Here is a 16,548-nt window from a genome sequence, read left to right as displayed (position 1 = left end):
GCAAGATCATCCATTCATAAATGGAATAAACAATAAAAAGTAAAAACTGCTTTGAATCCTTCACAGTCCTCAAAGAATTACCACATGCAAATGTAAACTTAAAAAGGGACATTTCTGCAATGATTCAACATGGAACTGCCACCTAGTGGCAGTTCCATGTTGAATCATTGCAGAAAGACTGCATATACAGTTATTTACATTTATGCATTTAGCAGACACTTTAATCCAAATTGACTTATAGTGCATTCAAGTAAGCATAGCACAATATAGTACATTTTTGTTAACAGCATGTGCATTCCTTGGGAGTCGAATCCATAGGCTTGGTGTTGTTAGCATCATGTTCTAATAGTTAAAGAAATAGTTCACCCCAAAATGAAAATTCTACCCACATTTACTCACTCTTTTGCTGTTTCCAGCTCGTATGATTTGCTTTCTTCCGTGAAACACAAAAAGTCACCATTCACTTTCACTGTATGCTAAAAAGTTACAATGTAAATGAATGGTGACTGAGGCTGTAATTCTGCCTAACATCTCCTTTTGTGTTTCATGAAAAAAAAAAAGACATTAACACAGGTGTGGAACTTGATTTGACTTATTTACCGTATGTGATTCTGAGTAAATGTTGAGATAATTTTCATTTTTGTGTGAACGTTCCCCTTAAGTGTGTTTGTATGATTATACCTTCCCCTCACACAGTGTGTATCCTGTCCAGACCACTTGCCGTCCCCCTGACAGGTGCGTTCTTGGGATCCATTGAGTCGGAATTCATTGTTACATGAGAACTTGACAGTTGTGCCCTCTAGGTACAAGGTTCCTTCCTTCTGACCATGGTAAGGTGGTGACAACCAGCCACATGACTGAACTGAAATCAATAAGTCACCGGCATTACAATACAATTAAAAATATCTCATATGGATTTCAGTCATATCACAGTTATGATTATGTAATGCTGAAAATATCCATGGTTAAAGATCACATTTATAGTAGTGTGCCTAACCTGCATTGGATGCTGTTTAAAGTTCAACAAACAGCTAGTTGTCATTGTGATAACACTGCATAGTGCTGGCATCTATTCTTAAAGCTCTTCACCCTCAGTTGTTCTCAAAGGTTTTTATTTATTTATTTATTTTATCCTCTTTTCTCTCAATTTGGAATGCCCAATTCCCACTACTTAGTAGGTCCTCGTGGTGGCGCAGTTACCTCAATCCAGGTGGCGGAGGACAAGTCTCAGTTGCCTCCACTTCTGGGACAGTCAATCCGCGCATCTTATCACGTGGCTCGTTGTGCATGACACCGCGGAGACTCACAGCATGTGGAGGCTTATGCTATTCTCCGCGATCCACGCACAACTTACCACGCACCCCATTGAGAGTGAGAACCACTAATCGTGACCATGAGGAGGTTACCCCATCTGACTCCACCCTCCCTAGCAAACGGGCCAATTTGGTTGCTTAGGAGATCTGGCTGGAATCACTCAGCACACCCTGGATTCGAACTCATGACTCCAGGGGGGCTAGTCAGCGTCAATACTCGCTGAGCTACCCAGGCCACCCCTCAAAGTTTTTTTTAGAAGACGCTCACCAGGTTCCAGAGCTTTTTTGGTGGACGTGTGACTACGGTAGGGACTACGGTAGGACAGCAGTGTGGCATTGCCTTGTTCTAGACTGCTCATGCTCAGCGCATCATATTCACAGAACTGCTCCCCCTCTCCTGAACACATCCTCAACATCGGCTCCAGCAATGGATCCTCTGGGTCCTCAGTCACAGAAAAGTTTGGGATGAAAGACGGATCATGCTTCGGAGTATAGTAATATTCATTCAAGATGTGCGTTGAGTCATTTGTAAACAGTGAAGTTTCATTCGTAATGGCCCCTGTTGAAGAAAAACACAGGGTCTCATTTATTAATTGTTCTAAAGTGTTCTTACTTTGGTGCACAGAAAAAGATCTTTCGCAAAATTTCCACTAGATTCTCAACAGGTGCTTACACTACATACATAAATTTGTTCTTACCTTCATTCAAATGAGGACGCACAGCAAGAACTTGGAGTAAAGCCAAATGTGCTATCCTTAAACCCACACCAGATGTTGCACCTGTTTTAATAACAAGCCCCTCTTCATTTTCTTGACTTGCTTGGGAGTGGTCCCGTTCTGTGGAGACATTTTTCTCTCAGAGTTTTCATGGGTCAAACATTATAAAGTAGCGAGAGTTATCCTGCTCTGCACTTCCCTGTAAATAGCGGGCGGCCTGTTGGACTCGCTCACACGCACGACACTCACATGAAACACAGATGCATGTGTCAGATGAGAAGCATATTATTCATATCACCTAGCCCTCGACACACAACCTAACAATTTTTGTTATTTTAATATTTCTTTGTAAATGTAAAGATATGTGGCAAATTGCAGGTTTTTTTTTTTTACTTTCCCCCCTAGTTGAATGTGTGTGTGGGGGGTTTTTTAGACGCTAATTCCACAACATTAAAACCACCAACCTAATATCGTGGAAGTCCCCCTCGTACTGCCAAAACAGCTCTGACCCGTCAAGGCATGGACTCCACAAGACCTCTGAAGGTGTCCTGTGGTATCTGGCACCAAGTCATTAGCAGCAGATCCTTTAAGTCCTGTAAGCTGCGAGGCGGGGCCTCCATGGATCGGACTTGTTGGTCCAGCACATCCCAAAGATGCTCAATCAGATTGAGATCTGGGGAATTTGGAGGCCAAGTCAACACCTTGAACTCTTTGTCATGTTCCTCAAACCATTCCTGAACAATTTTTGCAGTGTGGCAGGGTTATCCTGCTGAAAGAGGCCACTGCCATCAGGGAATACCATTGCTATGAAGGGGTGTATGTAGTCTGCAACAATCTTTAGGTAGGTGGTACATGTCAAAGTAACATCCACATGAATGCCAGGACCCATGGTTTCCCAGCAAAACATTGCCCAGAGCATCACACTGCCTCCACCGGCCTGCCATCTTCCCATAGTGCATCCTGCTGCCATCTCTTCCCCAGGTTAACGATGCACATGCACCCGGCCATTCAAATTATCTAAAAGAAAACATGATTCATCAGACCAGGCCACCTTCTTCCATTGCTCCATGGTCCAGTTCTGACACTCACATGCCCATTGTAGGCACTTTCAGCGGTGAACATGGGTCAGCATGGGCACTCTGACCGGTCTGCAGCTACGCAGCCTCATATGCAGCAAGCTGCGATGCACTGAGTGTTCTGACACTTTTCTATCGTGGCCAGCATTATGTTTTTCAGCAATTTGTGCTACAGTAGCTCTTCTGTGGGATCGGACCAGACGAGCTAACCTTCGCTCCCCATGCGCATCAATGAGTCTTGGGCGCCCATGACCCTGTCACCGGTTCACCGGTTGTCCTTCCTTGGATCACTTTTGGTAGGTACTAACCACTGCATACCGGGAACACCCCACAAGACCTGCCGTTTTGGAGATGCTCTGACCCAGTCATCTAGCCATCACAATTTGGCCCTTGTCAAAGTCACTCAGATCCATACGCTTGCCAATTTTTCCTGCTTCCAACACATGAAATTCAAGAACTGACAGTTCACTTGCTGCTTATTATATCCCACCCCTTGACAGGTGTCATTGTAATGAAATAATTAATGTTATTCACTTCACCTGTCAGTGGTTTTAATGTTGTGGTTGATTAGTGTATAGCCTATATAGAACAGCAGCTAAACAGAACAAACATTTTTCGTTCATTTTGTGTCATTATTATATCACATAATTATGCATAGTCCATCAGAGCAAGATAAACAAGATAAACATCAAAATGAGATGACCGGATTTTTTCCAATTTGTTCGGTAAACTTTATCACTCTGACAGGGACACTATACTCTAAAAAGGCACCGTCCTTCGGATGAGACGTTAAAGTGAGGTCCTGACTCTCTATGGTCATTAAAAAAAAAATAAAAAAAATCCCAGGACACTTCTCGCAAAGAGTAGAGGTTTAACCCTGGTGTCTTGGTCAAATTACCCCCATTGGCCCTTATCAGTCATGGTCTCCTAATTATCCCCATCCATGAATTGGCTCTGTCACTACTCTCTCCTCACCACCAATAACTGGTGTGTGGTGAGTGTACTGGTGCACTTACTTAGACCTTATATACTCTAGCGGCATCTTTGATTTTTAATGGGAATGACAACGAGGCTGTGAGGGATAGACTAACAGTCTCTTCAGTGGGCTGTATTGCAGTTTAAAATGCTTTTGGATCATTCTGCAAACAAAACCTTCATAAAATATCTGTCCAAGAACATTCAATATACAAAGAACTCCAGACAACATCAGTTGTGGAAAATCAAATGTGATCTAGGACCTTTATACAGTGCGTGCCATTGAAGAGATTGTACTGTCTATCCCTCACAGCCTCATTGTCATTCCCATTAAAAATCAAAGATGGCGCTAACGTGAATAAGGTCTTTTGCCATTGCATCATCCAGGTGGATGCTGCACACTGGTGGTGGTTGAGGAGAGTCCCCTGTTCTTTATGTAAAGTGCTTTGAGTGTAGTGTCAGAAAAGTGCTATAAAAGTGTAACATTCATGTACAGTATATGAATTATAATATTTATTATAAATTATATTTAAAATTATTTCATTTATTATACACTACATTTTATTTATTTGGGGACCTTTCTCAGTAAATTGTGATATGTGATTAATTAGATTAATTAATTAGATTAATTAAAGCCCTAAATAATATATAAAAATAAACATTTCCTGAATGAATGAGACCCAATGAATTTTATGAAAATGGAGTAGGCAGTAGACTTCAACTCAAGCTTGAATTAAAAAAAAATTTTAAGAGATTATTTCATGTTTCCCCTTGGTGATCTGTCATGTTTTTTAAACTTCTAAAGCCATTTTATAGCATATTTTAATTAAATCCTGCACTCAAACAGATTAACTTTAATTGTTCTGTCATGTTTGCAGCTGTTCTTGAACCAGAGTGCAATTAAATGTAATTGAAGTTGAAAGTTTCTGTAATTGCTGTGGAACCCCAATGACACTTGGTTGTGGTGATGTGCCAGTCCCTGCTCCGTCTCTGTGGCCTGATTCCATCATGCACCTTTGTCATGTGCTGATCAGTTTAATATTCACCATGTGTCTGAGCATGAGTTTAAGTGACATCTGTATTTCAATGTATTTGTGTGACTAAACATTAGTGACTTCTTATATGAGCCCCAAAACATAGCTTAAAAATGATATTTTATAAATAGAATAGAATTGGATAACCAGAAACATGCGATGCAGACACGACACTGTGCTAAAATATTCTTGACAGTGTTTCTGGCTACTATTCACCAGCATTGCAACACCACTATTAAAGGGATAGTTCACTAAAAAATGAAAATTCTCACAATTTACTCACCTTCATGCCATCCTTGATGTCTATGACTTTCTTCAGCAGAACACAATCAAAGAATTTTAGAAGATCTCAGCTCTGTTGGTTCATACCAGGGCCGTCCTTAGGGCTTTGGGGGGCCCGCATTGATCGGTCCTACCACCCCCACCCCCCGGTGCAACCAGCACAGTCCCCCGGAGATCGCTACCAATGGGGAGATCGCTATCACGGGGGGCCCTGGCCTGCAAACACTACTGACGGGGACAGGAACACTCCCCTCCACCCCCCCACATGGAAAAATTTATACATATAAATGATGCGATACAAAGTGCATTTGAACAGTGATGAAACACCTTCTTATGATGTGTTACATTCAAACGAGCGGACAGAGAAGTAAGTTTGAAGTAAGTTTGGAGCAGAAGAAATAGAAATAAACCTTGTGTAAATTGTCAGCTTTACGCTGTTAAACTGCTATTTCTAGCCATTTTACATGCACATGTTACCAGGCACGATCATATTTTTTTTATCAAGAAAATTCACGTTGGATCATAATTTATTTTTTCTAGTAAGATCTTTGATATTAGGGCAAAAATCGTATTCTTGATAATAATTTTTGTATTGTTTTCCTGTAAAAATATCTAAAAATCCTTAAAACAAGATCAGTTTTATTTATCTTGTTTTAGAAACAACACTGCATAAGATATTTAGGTTTTTCAGAGAATGTATTTTTAACATGTGTATTTTGTCTTACTGTACTGGCAGAGTTTTTATAGTCAAAACAAGTGAAAAAAATCTACCAGTACTGAAGAAGTAATCCAAAGTATTTAGAATATGTTACTGACCTTGAGTAATCTAACGGAATATGTTACAAATGACATTTTACAGCATGTATTCTGTAATCTGTAGTGGAATACATTTCAAAAGTAACCCTCCCAACCCTGCCTGTGCACTGTTGTTTGTGGGAATGATCACACCATTACTAGAGGTAAAATCTTCTTCAGGGTCATCATTCATTGTACAAAGCAGCCACTGTGTGTTGTTGTGAAAGTTTTGGGGCAGGAGAACAGTAAGGGTAATTACCCCTCCACCTCCACCTCCCCTGACCCCTACTCCAGCCCCAGACGGAAACATCACAGTCACATTAGTCGAGTTAGGGGAAAAACAAAAACACCTGGAAAAGACACAACAGAGATTGTAAAACTCACAAAGATGAAACAGATGAACGGCATGCACAAACAAATAACATAACTAGATATAAGTCTGTCTATGCTTATTGAGAACATTAAGTAAATTAAATTAGTATGCAAAGCATCATTAATCTCTTTGGATTTAGTGAATATCAGTGGGCCAAACGTATTAAAGATTACATAATCTAATATGACTAAAATAAACAGGTCCCAGTCTTACCTTTCAGGTCTATCCATTTTTGCTCGGAGAAAGAAAGCACCTGTTGGTTCATTAACACCTGTAGATGACCAGCTTGGTCTGCAAGACCTACCTCAATGACATCAGAGTCTTCCTCCTTCATGGCAACTGAACAGAGCCATGTTGCCATAGCAACAGAACCTGAAAGTACAATCAATTCGGTTGAGTTGCAATAAGAGTTCTGATTCAATACATCCTTCATATGAAATGTTACAAAACCAACCGTTCTCGAATTTCATTGGCTTAGTACTGCCTTGCACAGACAGCTGAAAGGTTGAGGACTGAACAAGATGGTACTCTCCTTTCCCATTGAAGGTGAAAGCCACGCCATCAAAAGTCATGAAGTGGGGGATGCTGAGAACAGCAGCTGATGAAAAACGGGGGGAAAAGGATCACTTTATAAACTAGCGTTTCTGCAAGAGTCTTCAAGAAATCCTAGTCGGAGCCGAAGCCTAGAGGTCAACCAAGACTGCATAGATACATTTTTATACCCACAGTGAACCTAATTATGCTGCCTTGACAAAGCCAACATACTGTTATTCTACAGACATGGTTTAGCAGTTTTCCAAAATCCCTAAACCAAGGCCAAAATGATCAAATGTAACTCCTCCAAAAGCTTTCAATCTACGGTACATCCACCAAACTTGGCACAGACCTTCAGACTGTTCTGACTCAATTGAACTTTCGCTAAGTCCCGCCCCCTTAGCTATGGTTGCTCGCTCTGACAAGCTCTGCAGAACTCCCCATTGGAACGTATGGGAGATTGCCGTGGATAGCACGGTTTTTGGCAAAAATATTCTCATAAATGGAATGGATCATATTTTTCCATGGGCTGGTATGAAGAGTGACATTGTATGCATATTTATCTGGAGTGTTTTGTAAAAGAAATAGTTAAATTGCTCAGTAATTTAATTAAAAACTGTGGAGACTCTGAATCAGAATTAAGGCAAACGATTCTTACAGTCACTTGAAAAGAGATAAACTTCATTAAATCGCAATTACACATCCAGTCACATTAGCATAAGTGAGCAGAGCTGTTTATAATGTCTCATAACACTCATTTGATGCTGTGAACTGTTTATTTACTATCGCTTTTACTATGACTTCAACCAATACATAAATGAATTAACATTTAGTTATCATCTTTAATTTACCTTGGAGCAAATGTAGGTGTTGTTGCAGATGTTATATGTTCATTTGGGAATGAGAGCTGACAGTTTAATCCATAACATGCTGTTCTCCAGATTTATTTAAAGATTATTTTTTTAAAAGATAGAAAAACACTGCGGGTATCCTCTTGTGTCACTATTACAAATGACCCGGCAAAACGTTTTTATTTTTATTTTGATGAAATCCCACTTAAAAGTACTCAAACACACATTACTTCCATAGGCTATCATTGGAGAATAGTAAACATGTGTCAGAGTAATGGCAGCAGGGCAAAAGTTGCTAAAACAGGATTGGTCAGAAGCACTTTTAAGGCAGGGCTTAGCGAAGGGTCAATTGTTGTTATATATTTTCAAATTGAACGGAATTACGGTTTTCGCATAGCGGATGATAAAAGTAAAACGCAAATAAGACACATAAGACAATGTATAATTACACTGAAGGGATTTTCAAATGGGATCAATCTATCTATCTCTCTATCCATCCATCCATCTATCCATCTATCTATCTGACAGTGTGTCTGACTGTCTTTGTGAGAACAAAGGCACCGGCACACTCACGGCGAAGTGCTTCTTTGTTCTTCGGTCAGAGCCAGTTGAGCAACAACATACTGTTTGCGAACATTCAGACACCGCCACGCTATTGTGGGAGGTGTCTAGAGTAGCATTTAAATATGAGGATGCTCAAGACTACATGTAAAACTTCAACTAATATGACATTAAAATGTGTTATCAATGACTCCATCTCTCATTCTAAGTAGAATTCACACGAGATCAGTAAAAGAAGTTGTTTTAAATTCATTTATTCAGAAATTCAGTTTAATTTCCATTAAATTACTAGTTACCAGGGTCTAAAAACTAAATATTTTTTATTTCGGTTCATTCTGAGCAAAAACTGTATATTTTCATTCCGGTTCAAAAGTTCCGCAGCCTCCTTTCCAAAAGGTTACCGGTTAGAACAAAATAAAAGAACGGTTAATAATGTTCTTTCTAAAATGACAGTACTCTGTGCTAAGGGGTGGGTGAAATACCAATTGCAGTGTTGCCAGATCTCGTAAGAGAAACAAGCAACCTAGTTTGGAAAAATAAGCCCAAAATAAGCCACTTGCCTCACCAAAATAAGCGAAAATAAGCAATACTTTTTTTCCCCTGTGTGGTGGATTGATCGGCATAGAAATCATAACATGCAGTTAATTAACAGTTAAGTATCATTTAGGAAGTAGTGGTGGTGTAGTGGACTAAAGCATTGAACTAGTAAGCAGAAGGTTGTTGGTTCAATCCACGCAGCCATCACCATAGTGTCCTTGAGCAAGACACTTAACTCCAGGTTGCTCCAGGGTGACTGTCCCTGTAATAATGGCACTGTAAGTCGCTTTGGATAAAAGCGTCTGCCAAATGTAAATGTAAGTATCCTTTTATTTACAGATCTGCTTCTCAGTCCAAACCTGGCAGCATCAAATCTGTATTAATGCATCATATCTAACAATAATTCAGTGAAGAGTTGGAAACAACTGAGAAATGAACTTTTTTACCTCTGATAACGTTTTCTTTGTATCTGGATTAACCGTGCATGTATACTGTATGTAATAATTATACATGCGACATCCACAACGGGTAATTAGGCAAAGAAATGTGTGATGCAGCAGTTTCCCGCAGGATCAAAGCACATTTTTAATTTTTTAGGGCAACATGAAATGGTGTAGTTCCAAAGATTTACTGTGATAAACCCTTTGGCCTTCGGTTTTCCTTTTCGTTCCTTGAACTGTTTTTAATTCCTGCTAGATACACACATAAAAAAATATCCAAAATATGATCATACAATATATTTTGCATAACTAAAAATTGGTAGCACAATAAGTGGACCCACTTTATATTAGGTGGCCTTAACTACTATGTACTTAACCATTTGATACAATGTACTTATTATGAATATACATGTTGTTGCATTGTAATTACATTTAAAGTAATTACCTTTGTAGTTATACTGTTAACTTTACCCCTAACCCAACCCTTACCCCAAAACCTAACTCTAACCCCTAATCCTAACCCTACCCCTACCCTTACTCCTAAACCTACCCATACCTCAACCTCAGTAGCAGCAAATGCAGCATTTTGCAGAACAACATGTAGTTACACAGTAAATACATAGTCTTGTATGTATTTAATATTAATACATACTGTAGTAGTTAAGGCCACCTAATATAAAGTGTGACCCAATAAGTTTTAATAATATTTATTATTATAAACTAATGTTTTATTATGTTGGCCAACATACTGTTATTCTATTTAAGCGTATTATTATTTTTAAAATTTCTGTCTGTATCTCCTCCTAGAGCTTTCGAGCTACAGCCACCAAATTCTGCATAGACTTTCTACCTGTTCTGACTTGGTATGCTAATATTTTTCTAACGGATATTAATTACAGAATTTCGGAACAGGTCCAATTTCCCGTTGACTTCCATTCAAGGTGTGAAAACTTTTTCCTACAATAACTCCTTTAGAGGATTCAAGCTACATTTAAAATGATGCATTAACATTATTAATTAGCTTTAAAAAATAATTTATCATATTTTATGAACTTTGTACTCAAAATATTTCAACATGACTGAGAGCAACTTGCAGAAAATCACATTCATTCAGCCCTTCCAAGTAATTCAGTAAGTTCATTCATTGAAGGATTTGTCAAAGTGATTTAAAACGAGAACTCGTGACCTGGTGAATCACTGTTTTAAAAGTACCGGCTCATAAGAGTCATTTAGTAACGAATCTGACTAAACCAGACATCGTGTTTGTTGTTGAGTACAGGGAGCGAACACAACGCAATAGAAAGGCACAGTGTTTTGGTGTTATTTCACGGTGCATGCTTTTTTATGTTACCACATTCAATTCAGACTGCAATCTCATAACTTGGGTAAAATATTATTTCTTTAGTGACGCTGGTAGATCAGCAAAAATTGGAGCAGGAAAATAGAAAGATGCTGTTTTCATAGCTAACACTGGGGTAAAAGGATAAAAAAAACATTTGCCCACCAGCCACAGTGGCTGTGAATGCCCAATTTCACCAGCCACTTTGATTTTTTTTATCAGCTCATTTGGTCATTCATAAAGGTATATCAAACACCACTTCTGAAGCTGTAGTGAATTATGATGACACACATGACAATTCATTAATATCGCTGCAAGTCATTTGCTAAGTTTGTATGGTTCAGCCACAAATGTTTGGAATTAAGCAGTGGTGATTTCTCAGGACCAGCAAAGCCTTCTCTGCTGGCGTAACATGCCTAATGAATAAATATTTTTTCATCCTTTCATTCTCATTCACCTTTTTGCCTATGTATTTTAAATTGCTTTCCACTCCTAATTCATCTACAAACGAATAGCAAAAAACAAAACAGTTTATCCAATCAGAATTTATTCCTCGATGCTTACAAGCAAAGTGTGACAACTGTTTCACGAAGCCATGCTCCTTGGCCGAAGCAGCACATGAGTCTGAGTTCCACCCCATCAGGCCTTCAAAATTTCTGCAACAGTGCAAATGAATGGGCATCTAAAGTCAGATTGTCAGATTCATCAGCCAATCAGATTGATTATTTGTTCTTGGTGGGTGTGGTCTTTAGGATATGTCCCAGTCGAGGCCTTCTAGCTGGCCTTGAGTGACGCAATCACGCATTAAGTGATGTACGTAATTTGAAAGCAAAGAGCGCGAGATGCTGACGATTCGGCTGTCATCAGTGCTGTTATTGCTGTTGAGAAAGAGATCCTTATGGATTTAAAAACCTGAGATGTTCTGCATGATCATGCGATTGATTAATTAAACAGGAAAGGAGGGCTGATTTTCACTTCAAGCAAATTGGTAAGTGCTGTTTGCATTGTTATAGCAACATCAGAAGTTTTCTAAGTGTAAATTAGGCTGCTTGAGCATTTAATGTAGGATCAAGTTTTGAAAAGTAACCGTGTACCCATACGAAACAAAATTTATTGGAAACAAAATTTAAATCGCAAATATTAGATAGATATTAATATTAGCTTTTTCTTTGTATTAGACCTCCTTGGTTCTGGCTTTCGTGCATGGACATGTTTTTAAAATGTCAATTGGTATTATTAGTTGGCTGTGACGTAAGGGAATGGAATCAAGCAATAATATTTACAAGAAAAAAGAGAACCGCTCGCTCTTTGGCTGGAGCTTTAGCCTCAATAAACCATCTTAAACCGAACATAAATGCCAAGAAACTGACACCTGCTTAAAATGAATAACAGTTATTACATCTAATATTTATCCTTGGACCTGTCCATGTTGTCATTATTTCCATGAGAGAAACTTCACTGTGGAAATGTGTGGCCATGGAACTCGTGTCACGTTCGAGCCACGTTCGCTGATACGCGTGACTATGCGAGCGCTGAATGCCCACGTAATTAAAAGAAATTCCACTGATCATGCAAACTATAACATAGCTACATGCAACACCACAAATTTAAATGTTTATCTGTTCTGCTGTTTATCTGTTCTGCTAATAAAATAATAGTATGAATACATCTTACCTAAGTTACAGGCTAAATCAACGTGAATGTTTTCAAACATTACTTCTTTATTTTTTCCGCAAATCATCCCGCGGGCCAGAGATGATTTCATATGTTTGACACCCCTGCTGTAAAGCAACATGCTAGTAACATGCTAAAACATGCTAGCAACATGCTAAAACATGCCAGAAACATGCTAGCAACATGCTAAAACATGGTAACACCTAACTAAGTGCTAAAATATGCTATCAACACCTAGCTAAGAGCTAAAACATGCTAGAAACATGCTAGCAAAATGATAACACATGCTAGCAACACCTGAGTGCTAAAACATGCTGACAACGCCTAGCTAAGAGCTAAAACATATTAGCAATGACTAGCTAAGTGCTAATACATGTTAGCAACACCTAGCTAAGTGCTAAAACATCCACTCCCTAGAAACCAGGTGGAACACCCTAGCAACCACCTGGCAATGCCCTAGAGACCACTCAGAACACCCTAGCAACTGCCTAGCAACCTTCTAGCAACACCCTAGTTACCACCCAGAACACCTCAGCAACACCCTAGTGACCACCCAGAACACCTTATCAACCACCTAGCAACACCCTAACGACCACCCAGAATACCCTAGCAACTATCTATCTGTCTGTCTTTTCTATCTATCTATCTATCTATCTATCTATCTATCTATCTATCTATCTATCCTTAAACTTCACGCTATCTTCAAACTAACAAAGCTGTTTTAAAAATTTAAAGCTTTTTCAAACTTTCAGATTGGCTTTCTCAATCAACATCAAAGTTTGTCCTCAAACTTTACCTATCTAGTTAAAAGAATACATTTATTATTAATGTTTATCTATATGTATTTATATAATGTTTTAGAGACTCTCTACACTTTAATATGTATTTTCTCCCCACAGGCAGCTTAGATATCAGTGTAATATAATATTCAAAATAGTGATAGACTGTTAAATTGGCCAGACAGATATCTAGCCAAATTATCAACTTACTTGAAATTATGATTTGATAACTGTATCAACTGATAACATCCCGCATAGCGTCAGTTCCAAAATCTTCTGACAACCTTGTCAATGGATATTGCAAATCTTCTGTTTTCAAATATGTTTTCGTTAATTTTGAGTAAAAATTAAGAAGCATAAGTGTTCATTTAAATTAATTTAAGCTTTGTCTATATTTTATTTACTATCATTAAATTGTATTACATATACAGGCATTATATCAGCTATCGGCCACCCTGCCTTCTAGATATCCATATCGCCATGGATCATTAAAAACCTATATATTTCAATGAAAATTCTGATGATATCTTGCCTGTCCTGTATGGCTCTGACGCAGTGGGTGGCAGATGCAGAAACTGCCTGTATCCATATCGCATCCATAATCAGTCTGAAATGTGAACACACAACTTCATTACTACCTGCATGAGAAACTTTGTTAAATCACATTATCTTTATCACATTAAAGCTGTTTTACACCATTTACTAATCTGAATCTGTGATTGGTGGATAGTGACTAGTAGCACAGAGTAAACTGTGGTGTCCAAAAGTGAACAATGCAGATCTGGGCATTGTCCACTGTCAGTGTGAGCCTGAGCCTGCATGGAGGGACAATTGATGATCTCCGTCTGAAAGCTGGGCATCGCTTTCTCCTCTTCATCCCAAATAAAACTGGGCCCAGCTTGCTGAGTCCTTTCAGAACGCCTCCTCTAGATGCCAGGCCACCGCATGTGCTCTACTCCACATGGCGTTCACATCCCTGCACATAAAAACAACATCTTAACAGAGCTCTCACACTGTCCTCGCTGAATCCTAATACTTTGGCATATTGTAAAATGTGTACCTATTAAGCAGCTACACTACCAGTCAAACATTTGGACATACTCGACTGAATTTATGTCTCATGATCGTCAATTTTTTTTCTTATCTAAAGACTTAAATGCTTACAATTATTTTGGTAGATAAAAATAAATTGTACCTTTGCATGAATTGCCCAGAGTCTGCAGAGCTGTAAACTAGGTAAACACTGGTGACTTTACAAAAGCTATAATATGGGATGTTTTTTATTTTTTATTTTTACTGTTATTCTAAAATGTGTGAAATAGTAATAATAGAGAATAACTTATGACTGGTAGTGTAGAGTCTGTAGCAATTAACTTTTCTTTATGTACACATAATAAAAATATTCAAAACAATAACCAAACAAAAACCAAAACAAAACACAAAACAAGAAAAAAGTGCATATAACTTAAATATGAGTTCTTACCGAGCTCCGTCTGGTTTGGTGCTCGGGCTGATCCGTCCCAAAGTGAGTATGACTTTTCTGCGGGCTTTGGGGTGAAACTGAAAATACCATTGTTGGGCGCATCTCTGCCCACGGTGTACAGATACTTCCACTCCGCCTTCCAGTTATCAGAATATGCCTATCCTGTTATCATCATAATAATATTTTATATACAGTATCTTATGTTTGCTCTTTCTACATAGGGGCATGTAGGCTACTATTAACATTTTTAGTCACCATGCTTAACAAAACAAAACCAAAAAAAAAATGTTTATTTGTGTGAATCCAACGAAAATGTCTGGGACATATTAAACCCCCAAAATAAGTCATTTGTAAGTGTCACAGTAAAAACACTCTATGGTCCTAAAATATTAATTTTATATATGCAAAATTATAATTTCATTTTTATTTTTTTATTTTAGGGTGAAATATGACCCTTGACAGGCTACGAGAAATTGTGAAATAACTGTTAATATTTTAACCTTACTGCTATTTAATATATATTTGGGCTATATATACATTATATAAATTTATATATATATATATATATATATATATATATATATATATATATATATATATATATATATATATATATATATACTATGTGTTACTCATTTTAACAGCTCACTTTGAATTACTCAACTGTACTATACTCACTAGATTCATTGTAACCCCACAGCTCGACATTCACTCTCTCTGCTTTTATTAGAGATGCAATCCATAACATCCAAAAATCCCCGCTGACGTTAGGAGTGCCATAGTACTGCCACTGCGTGGCATTGCCCAGAGTGATTTTGTAAGCAGGGCCCAGCTTACTGTGATGGACTAATTAATCAGAGCATCAATCGATATGAAATTACTAAAAGAAACATGCTGTAGATAAAGACAAAAATATTGCAGTAAACTCAAGTTAAATTTGTCAATCATGCTTTGGAAGGTGTGACTACCATATCTAATCAGTATGTCTTTAAATAAACCATATAACTGACCTCATATGAGCCAAGAATGGAAGCTTGAGATAATATTAAAGGAATATTCCGGGTGCAAAACAAGTTAAAATCTATGGACAGCATCTGATTAATCTAAACAGCAATAATTTTGATTTATCCTTCAGATTGGGAAAACAAATAATAATCGTGTTTACTGTAAAGCAATTACAATGGAAGTCTATAGGGCAAGGGATTCAGGAGGGTTAAAAAGTAAAAATGTGCAGCTTGTATTCTTGCTATTAATATTTTGCTCATATTAATTGTTACGTAGAAAAATTAATGTTATTCGAGCTGTAAAGTTACTGACTATGGATCTTCTAATTATGCGTTACCTACTTAAATTCATTGTGTGGATATTTTCTTTATATAAACAGTGCTTTGCGGATAGTTATGTTATGTCACTTTCTGGTATCCTTGCATGTATAATGCAAAAGTCAAAGGGTTTGTATAGACTGGTGAGTATATTACAGATGAGTCATTCAAAGTGATCTGTTAAAATGAAACACATAGGTTGTTCTTAATTAAGGGTCTGTATTGAGGTCAAAATTAAAGTTCTTGGCGCAAATAAAGAAACAAATATATAAAATACAAATAAATAAAATTGTACATTTTAATCAAATATATATATGTAGCCTATAGATTTGATAAAATATGTTATATTTTATAATATAAGATTTTATATATTTTTTATTGAACTATAAATGCACAAACAGCTCACTTTTGTAGAAAGTAAATTCTGACTCATAACTGTTTACTCGAATATCGAAAGGGTTAAT

At 37.8% G+C, this 16,548-nt stretch overlaps 1 pseudogene; it reads right to left on the bottom strand.

The window, feature by feature from the left end:
- Positions 1–15,777, bottom strand: part of LOC127439773 (sushi domain-containing protein 2-like) — a 28,340-nt pseudogene extending 12,563 nt beyond the window's left edge.
- Positions 15,778–16,548: the final 771 nt, after the last annotated feature.

This window comes from Myxocyprinus asiaticus, chromosome 4 (assembly GCF_019703515.2).
Source record: "Myxocyprinus asiaticus isolate MX2 ecotype Aquarium Trade chromosome 4, UBuf_Myxa_2, whole genome shotgun sequence".
In the NCBI taxonomy this organism is placed as follows: Eukaryota; Metazoa; Chordata; class Actinopteri; order Cypriniformes; family Catostomidae; genus Myxocyprinus; species Myxocyprinus asiaticus.
This window is presented reverse-complemented; position numbering and strand designations above follow the sequence as displayed.